The 8,027-nt window shown below is 42.7% G+C and overlaps 1 long non-coding RNA gene across 1 annotated transcript; it reads right to left on the bottom strand.

Moving 5' to 3' along the window:
- Positions 1–4,961: 4,961 nt before the first annotated feature.
- LOC121044558 (uncharacterized) lies at positions 4,962–7,408 on the bottom strand. Its single transcript, XR_005797356.1, has 3 exons — positions 7,134–7,408; positions 6,074–6,233; positions 4,962–5,146 (listed from the first exon to the last, which is right to left on the bottom strand). It is a non-coding gene; the product is annotated as an uncharacterized LOC121044558 (long non-coding RNA).
- Positions 7,409–8,027: the final 619 nt, after the last annotated feature.

The following is an 8,027-nucleotide window of genomic DNA, read 5'->3' on the forward strand; positions in this document are numbered from 1 at the left end:
ATTATTTTTAATGTTTGTTTATATTAGAGAGAGAGCGAGCGAATGAACACAAGCGGGGGAAGGGCAGAGAGAGACTGAGACAGAATCTGAAGCAGGCTCTGGGCTGTCAGCACAAAGCCTGATGCAGGGCTCGAACTCATGAGCTAGGAATTCATGATCTGAGCCGAAGTCAGACCGTTAACTGAATGAGCCACCCACGCACCCCATGGTGGTATAAATTTAGAGTCCAAAGTCGTATGAAGTGCTGGTAGAGACAGATCAAGTTTCCTGCTGGTTTTTAGGGCAGAAGGGAGATTTATCTTCTGATTCACCTTTCGCTGCTGGTGCGATAGTTGGAGCACTAGTAGTGGTCTCATTTATAATTCCTGGTCTATTTAGACCCAAGGTCTTAAAGCTGGGCCTCATGTGGGTGTTAACACTCAAGATCCTATTGTTTCTGGGTTTAATATACCTGCTCAAGGTCAGGGGCAGTGTGTGTTCTCATGTTTTACCTTCTGGTTTTTAAGTCCTTATTAATTCAAGGGTATATCTTATCCTATCTTTTAAGTTTGGGGTCAAGATGTTCCTTCCTTCCTTCCTCCCTTCTTTCCTTCGTTCCTTCGTTCGTTCGTTCGTTCGTTCCTTCCTTCCCTCCTTCCTTCTTTCCTTCCTTCCTTCCTTTCTTTTTTGCATTATCTTCATCTGCCATCTTTTCGTAACTGGGATTGTTAAAAACAGGTTTAAATGCTTTGTCATTGCCCTAGCACACGGAGACAATGCAGTTAGAGAAAGTGCGACTGTCAAAGGTAAGCAGTGACAGAGTCACAACATCACATTACCATCCTTCACGTTAGCAAGTAAAACGGAGAGCCAGCATTTTGTAGATTAGTTGAAGTATGAAAGGTCTCTACAGAAATAACGCGTTTGGTAGAATTTTTATCTTGCGCAGAATTACAAACAAATTCTAGGAGCATCTGAGGTTAGTGTCGAGTCAGTGAAGCGCACACAGGAACCCTAAAGAAATAAAAACGAGGGGCATGGGTCACATGGACAGTTTAAGAAAGGGGCATCCAGGTGGAAAGGCTGGACAGCAGGCCCGGAAAAGGTGCTCGTTTGGGCCGTGTTGGCTAATGAGTCTCGCCTATACCCAATATTGCTCTGTTGGAGTCCGTTGTGTGTGCGTTAAGTAACCCCATTTTTTATAGAGCGCACATTCTGCTCTCAACAAGAGGTTTTGTCCTCTTTATACACTTGGAAATGAGAGAAAGCCCCCTCTAGTTTTTCTTAAGAAGAGAAATCTAGACTGGTGGGACTTTGACCAACCACGACCGCCAAAATTCTGCTTCCTAGGGCTGGGCAAATGGGTTAAGAAATCCACTTGGAGAACAAACATTCTCCTCAAAAAACTAAAGGGCCGCTTTACCTGGTGTCTTAGTTTTTTATTGCAGTGGCAACAAATCACCGCCAAGGCAGTGGCCTAAACATTACGAATATATGATCTTACAGTTTTGCAGGTCAGCAGCACAACATGGGTCTCACGGGCCACCTTCAGGGTGTCTGCTGGGCTGTGTTCCTTTCCAGAAGCTCCGGAGGGGAAACTGCTTCCCTGCTGGTGTGAGTGGTTGGCAGGTTTCAGTTCCTTGGGGTTCCTGGCTGTCAGCTGGGGGTTGTTATCAACTTCTAGGGGCTGCTCACAGGTTTTCACTCACGGCCCCCTTCTTCCATCTTGAAAGCTGCCATTGGCCAGCGGTCTCTCTCACACTTCACTGCCTTCTGGCCTCTTCTGGTGTGGCCTGTGACCGACTCTTCTGTTCTTCCGCTTTAAGGGCCCAAGTGATTAAATATGTAAACCTATTTTCATAACTTCATATAACCATACCGAACTTTAAAACCTGAAGAATAATTCGTTAACTTTTCCCTGGCTGTTGGCTCTTTCAATGTGTGCCGCTTGGCCAATGTCCTCAGGACAGAAACAAAGCGAAGAAAGCAAGAGAGAAAGAGAGAAGAAGATCATGAAAGATGAAAAAAGCAGGAAGGGAAGGAAGGGAGGGAGGGAGGAAGGAAAGAAGAAGAAGAGAAAGAAAGAAGGACAGAGGAACTAACTTTCCAGGGGGTCAAGTTAAAGAACAGGAATCACAGCAGGTCTCAAAGCAAGAAATATCTTTACCTGTTTACCGTTTCTCTTTGAATATTGTCTTAAAATGAGTTTTGCTATCTAAACATAGTGAGTAAAATTTAATGTAGATTTCTATTGCTCCTGATGTCCCTGCTGCTCATGTTTTCCAACACAGTTGAACAAATTTATAATGCCACCAGCAATGTAAGTGCTACACTCCACTACAATTTCCCCAGCATCCAAGGTATTATATTTTACTATTGTTAGCTTAGGTGAAAAACGTTTCTCGAACATTGCTTTATTTGCTCCGTGATTCCCAAGAGGTTCAAGTGATACGATTACATTACATTAATAATGGTCTGTAATTCTGTCTTTTCATTGAGTCATAATGATGCTCCCCACGCCCCCCCCACGCCCCCCCACTTAGACCTAGTCCTTGAGAGTGATATAACTTGCAAAACTACGATCAAGGTTATTAGGTCAGGAAATTTTCGGTCTTTGATTTTATGTCTATTCTTAGCATCTCAAAAAAAAAATATGTTCTTCCTCTTTTTTTTTTTTTTTCCTGCAGGAGACTTCATTTTGCCCTCCATGTGGTTTATGCTGCTAATGTAATTTGGTTAATGGATTCTACTACTTCTAACTCTAACATATGCTTCGTCTGATACCTGTCTAGTCTAGGCTTTCCGAAAGAGTATTCAATGAAACTGTGTTTCTGGGTTAAAATTGGTTATGTGCTAAAAATTGTTCCATAATTTGGGAACTGATGTACACCAGCAAAGTATAACAAGTTTTTTTTATGAATATATTCTCACTTTATGCATGATATGTTCCTAAGAGAGGGATATTATTATTGAAAATCTAAGAGAGGAACATAGAAAGTATTGAAGACTCTGAAGGCAGGGATTTTGTACCTAAACTAACTAATCAAAGGAGAATGCAATAAAGCAGGCCCCCTGTCCTTGGCTTACAATGACCTCGGGCAAATGTATCACCTTTGTTTTTTCCAATCTATTGTTCATTGTCTTATACATCACACATATGTGATGGTCAGTTACATGGTAAAAAGTCTGTGCTCCAGTGGAAAGGAACAGTTTCAGCACTGATGGACCAGGATAATTCTCAATGCACTTTGGTGGCTCCAATGAATGGCATATGGATGGGACCAGGAACCCCCCCCCCCCAATCCAATCAAACCAGCTAATTAGGGGCTGTAGAATGAATAAACTTTGTTATGTGGAAATGTAAAAGCAGGGTGCAGAATGCTTGCAAATTAAGTGCTCAGAAGAAATAGAACCGGCAGGTAACTTCAAGGGTTCTCAATGTATTTCCAGCACATTCTTTCTTAAAAATGAGTATGGTTTGAAACCTCAGGCAGCAAGTGAGAGAGCATGGCGAGGTTCTTTGTCCTTGTTTCCAAGACAGAATTTGAACATAATTTCTTCATTAGCAAAGAGATCTTTCCTCAAAAGGAGTCCTAAAGATTCCTGCTTATGTTACATTGCAACGATAACTTCCATTTATTCTGTTCTTAATAGGCAGTAAACACCGCGTTAGGCACAATGTACTCCCCCATGACAACTTTGCAAAATAAATTTGATCTTTACTCCCCCTCGTACTTACGTGGAGGCTGAAAATGAGAATTTAAATGGTTCACCCACCATTACACAGCTAGCAGTCAGCAGAGCATAGCTGGGACTCTCTCAAATGCTTTCTTACACAGAATTCCCTTCACCCAACGAGGACACATAAGTGCCCCTCAACTCGCTGCAGGGGGTCCGTAGGCCTGTCACCGTCAGAACCCTTCCTGGTCTCCTATTTCAGAACCAAATAGCAGTGTGACATTTAAAATTCAAAACCAAAATACCCCCAGAAGGCAAACAGCCTTTTTGTGATTGTTTTTCCTCCCGAGGGAAGCTCACTTAACATGGGAAAGTAAAATTAAAATGTTGAAGGGGGGGTTGAAGGCCCGGACAGATACAGAGTCGGGAAGCACGTGGCAACTCTGGAGGGACAGCAAAGAATGACTGCCCTGATGTCAGAGAGAGCCATACTCAGGTCCGTCCTTTCCCTGAAGTTCAGTTTCCCCACCTGTGAAATATGAGGGTTCAGCCAAACGGTGAGTGCGTTAGAGTCCCCTGTGTTCACACAACCCACACGAGATCACACGGGAATGATGGATGACGATGAGAGATAGACAATACATAAGTACGTAGAAGCATGGATGGGTGGTGGAGGCCAGCGGGGGATGGACGGATGTGTGGGTGGGTAGAATGGACTAGATGGAAAGGAGGGGCTGAAATCTGCCTTGGAATCAACCACATCCAGAAATCCATAGTCTTCTTGCTGATGATCTGGATTTTTTTCCCTTCATCCTCCCCACTCTACCCGCTCGCGCCCCCCCCCCCCCCATTCCTCACACTGTGGCTTCCACCTGCGTGTTGGGTCACAGGAGATTCTATCCGTCTCCTGCATGAGAAAAAAGACTCGGAACAAGCAGGTCTGGATCACATTACAATGGCTGCAGCCAAGATAAAAAAGGGAGCTACCCTTTCTTGTCCAATTCTGAAAGCTCCCCAGAATGAATTTGATTGATCCAGAATAAGTCACTGTTTCCTTCATGTGGATGGGTCATAATGACTCAAGAAATACAGCACTAGGCAGCACTGCGGCTGGCTCAACCTGTTTTCGTATTTCGCTACTGGATTACACGTGACTCTTCGTTTTCATCTCCTTGCTTCTTGCCCCCCTGGCTTGTGATATTCAGACATTTCTACCACACGTTCATCACTAGAATGTAACTGATTACAGGCAGATTAGTAGATCCAAGGTGAGCGGTTAGAAAATGAGTTTAAAGCTGATTAGATACCTCGTGATAGATTGCTAGTGCATTTCCCCTCGCTCGACTGTGCCACTGTAAGAGGCAGGATAACGATCCCCCAGCAATGCCCATGTCCTAATCCCTGGAACCGCTGAATAGGGGTTACAGACCTCAGAAACAGGGAAGTTTTCCGGGATTATCCAGGTGGGTCTAATTTAATCACTCGGGCCCTTAAAGAAGAAAAAAAATGTCTTCATTGTGATGACAAGTCAAACAAGGAAAAACAGGAATTTGGGAAAAGAAAATGTGTCACAACTAGGGTTTTTAAGAGATAGCTTTTGAGAAGTTTTCTTTAATAGCCTGACATTATTTTCATATAAAATGCTAAAATGAAAATACACTGTAGGTATATATCTAACTGTATAATTGACTAGCTAAATATTGATTGGTGCCTGTATACTCTCAGTTGTTACAATCCTCGCTGATCCATCAATAAGATGCAGAGAGGGTGTCTGAACAATTGGGGGTTTGAAAGGGTATTATACGCTCTTATTTTCATAAATTATATACATAAATATTCATTGTTGTGAGCAGTATCTTCCTATATTTTTCTTAGTCATGTCACGTTTTCATTGCCAGTGTCCTGAATTCATTAATCTGACCAGCATTAATGACTAGAATTCACCCAAATCAGATAATACTAGGATAAAAAAAGAAAAAGTCAGAGTCTCTACTGTAAGAAAGCTCTTATCTATGTTGTCCAATATATATTTTTGTTAATACCATGAGTAATATGAATAATTTACTTTGGTGGAAAGAATTCACAGTAAAAATGGTATGATAAATTTCTTATTGTTGTCACGAGTAACACAATAAATGTCGGGAGAAGGGGTAAGAAACGGCTGGTGAGGGTGAATCTTTCTTTTTTTTTTTTTTTTTTTTTTAAGTTGACTTATTTATTTTGAGAGAGACAGAGACAGCACAAGTGGGGCAGGGGCAGAGAGCAAGGATCCCAAGCAGGCTCCTCACTGCCCGTGCAGAACCTGATGTAGGACTGGAACCCACGAAGAAGCCGTGAGATCATGACCTGAGCTGAAACTAAGAATTGGACGCTTAACCGACTGAGCCACCCAGAGAAGGAGGATCTTGATTCTTACCTCAATCTTGTAACTTAGCAGCATTTTGACCACGTGACTTGCTGCCCTTCCTCCTTTCACACGGTCATTTATTCACCCACTAATTCTTCCATCACTTACATGCAGCCAGTGAGGGTGCAGAAATGAATGATCCGGCTCCTGCCTTCAAGAGCCTCGCGTTCTAATAAAGGAGATGGAAAAGGGAAGAAAAAAGCCTTCACGGAGCTATGAGACCAAGAGTTTGGAAAGTTTAACAGGAACACAGGGGGAGAACAGCAAAGTAGGCCTCAACCTCCTTACAACGGTGACAAGCAGTTGTCCAGTTTTAGTCATGAGGGTGAAACAGGGGGTCCTAGTACACATCCGCCTGTGACGTGCCAACGTGCTCAACACTCGACAATCCCCAAGAGTAGTTTGAAAGGCTGTTCACAGTTGGCCTCCAACCCATTTGTCCTATCTAGGGTCATTTCAATCTTGTCCTATTTCTCCGGGAACTTTAAACTCTTCACCATTCTCTAAACAAGGCATAATTTCTCACACTTCTGTGCCAGGCGCAAGCTGCTTCCCCTGCCTGGAAAGAACCTTCTTTCTCTTTTCGACATGAGCCCTGCCGACTCCCCCTGCTCTGTCTTCTAATGAGCTACTTCATGCAGCAGACACAGTTCAAACAACACCGTAAAACCCCGTTGGGGCTCCTAGCACAGGCAATGACCTCTCTCTCTGCACCCCAGTGCTTTTGCTCCACCTCTAGCAAAGTACTCGTCAAAGCCACGCGCCTGTCTCCTTCACCAGGAACGCCCCGGGATAGAGATCTTATCTTTCTCATTTCCTCATGGCCAGCACCTAGCAATGTGCCTTGGTAAATGTTGCTTATCAAAATGAATGTATATGTAAAGAACATATTATTCAGTGGAAAAAATAAACGCAAATAAATGAGTGATCAGATTAACGAGTCAGTAAATTACTGAATAGTGATTGAGGAAATGAGGAAGTGTGATTGAGTGGTAAGTCGTAGAGCTATTTAATTAATGAATAAACGGATACATTATTTAGTAAGTGAATAAATAAATGGGTGACTTACCTAAGGCCGCTCATTGCTGTTTCTTTCCACATCAAAGGCCAGATGATTTACTCCCCTCTCTCACATACCTCCCGAGTTTTACTGGACACATAGGCTTTTCACCTTTACCGGTCACGTCTCCCATTATCCTGCTCAGGTAGGATTTTTGCCTAGAGGATGAAGAACAGGTCACCTTTTAACTATTCTAGACAATTTGCAATTGTAATATGCGACAAAGTTACGGTTTTGACGATATTTCAAACTTATTTTATGACTAATTTGACAATTTAAGCATAGCCCTCTGTAAAACGCTCAGTGTTTTTTGCTTTGTTTGTTTGTTTGTTTTTTCTTTAACCTGCTTCCAGCTATGGATGACAAATGACTTTTACGACTTTTATATACGTGGGCTCACCCATTACACTCTGTCAGGGTAAAGGAGTTTTATCCGACTTTAATTTATAGGAGACAACATCCACTTAGAAGAAAACGACTTCTGTTACTTAACAGTTTACTCAAATAAAAGCAGGTTTGTACTATGTCATTTGCATTAACAAGAGCGTGAACTCATTAGCTTCAGAAACGGCATGGCATTTATGTGGTGGCCACAAGGAAAAATTCCTCGCGTTTGCAATGCAAATCTGCACTCGATCTCGATTGTGAAATTGCACGGAGGGAGTGATCGTTTGGTATTTTGAACACCCATTTCTCATGCAGCCAGGAGCTTATCGCGAGGATTGCCAAATAATCAGATCATTAGGTTAAGATTAAGACTGTCGACACAGAATCTACTAGCTGAGGGTCTGATGGAATAGGAGCCGTGCATTTTGCAACGATTAACAGATCCTGCATTTTAAGATTCCATTATCACCAAGGCCTGGGTGGCTCAGTCGATCGAGCATACAAATTTTGATTTTG

This window comes from Herpailurus yagouaroundi, unplaced genomic scaffold, assembly GCF_014898765.1.
Source record: "Herpailurus yagouaroundi ecotype Mexico unplaced genomic scaffold, PumYag 188, whole genome shotgun sequence".
NCBI classification, from domain to species: domain Eukaryota; kingdom Metazoa; phylum Chordata; class Mammalia; order Carnivora; family Felidae; genus Herpailurus; species Herpailurus yagouaroundi.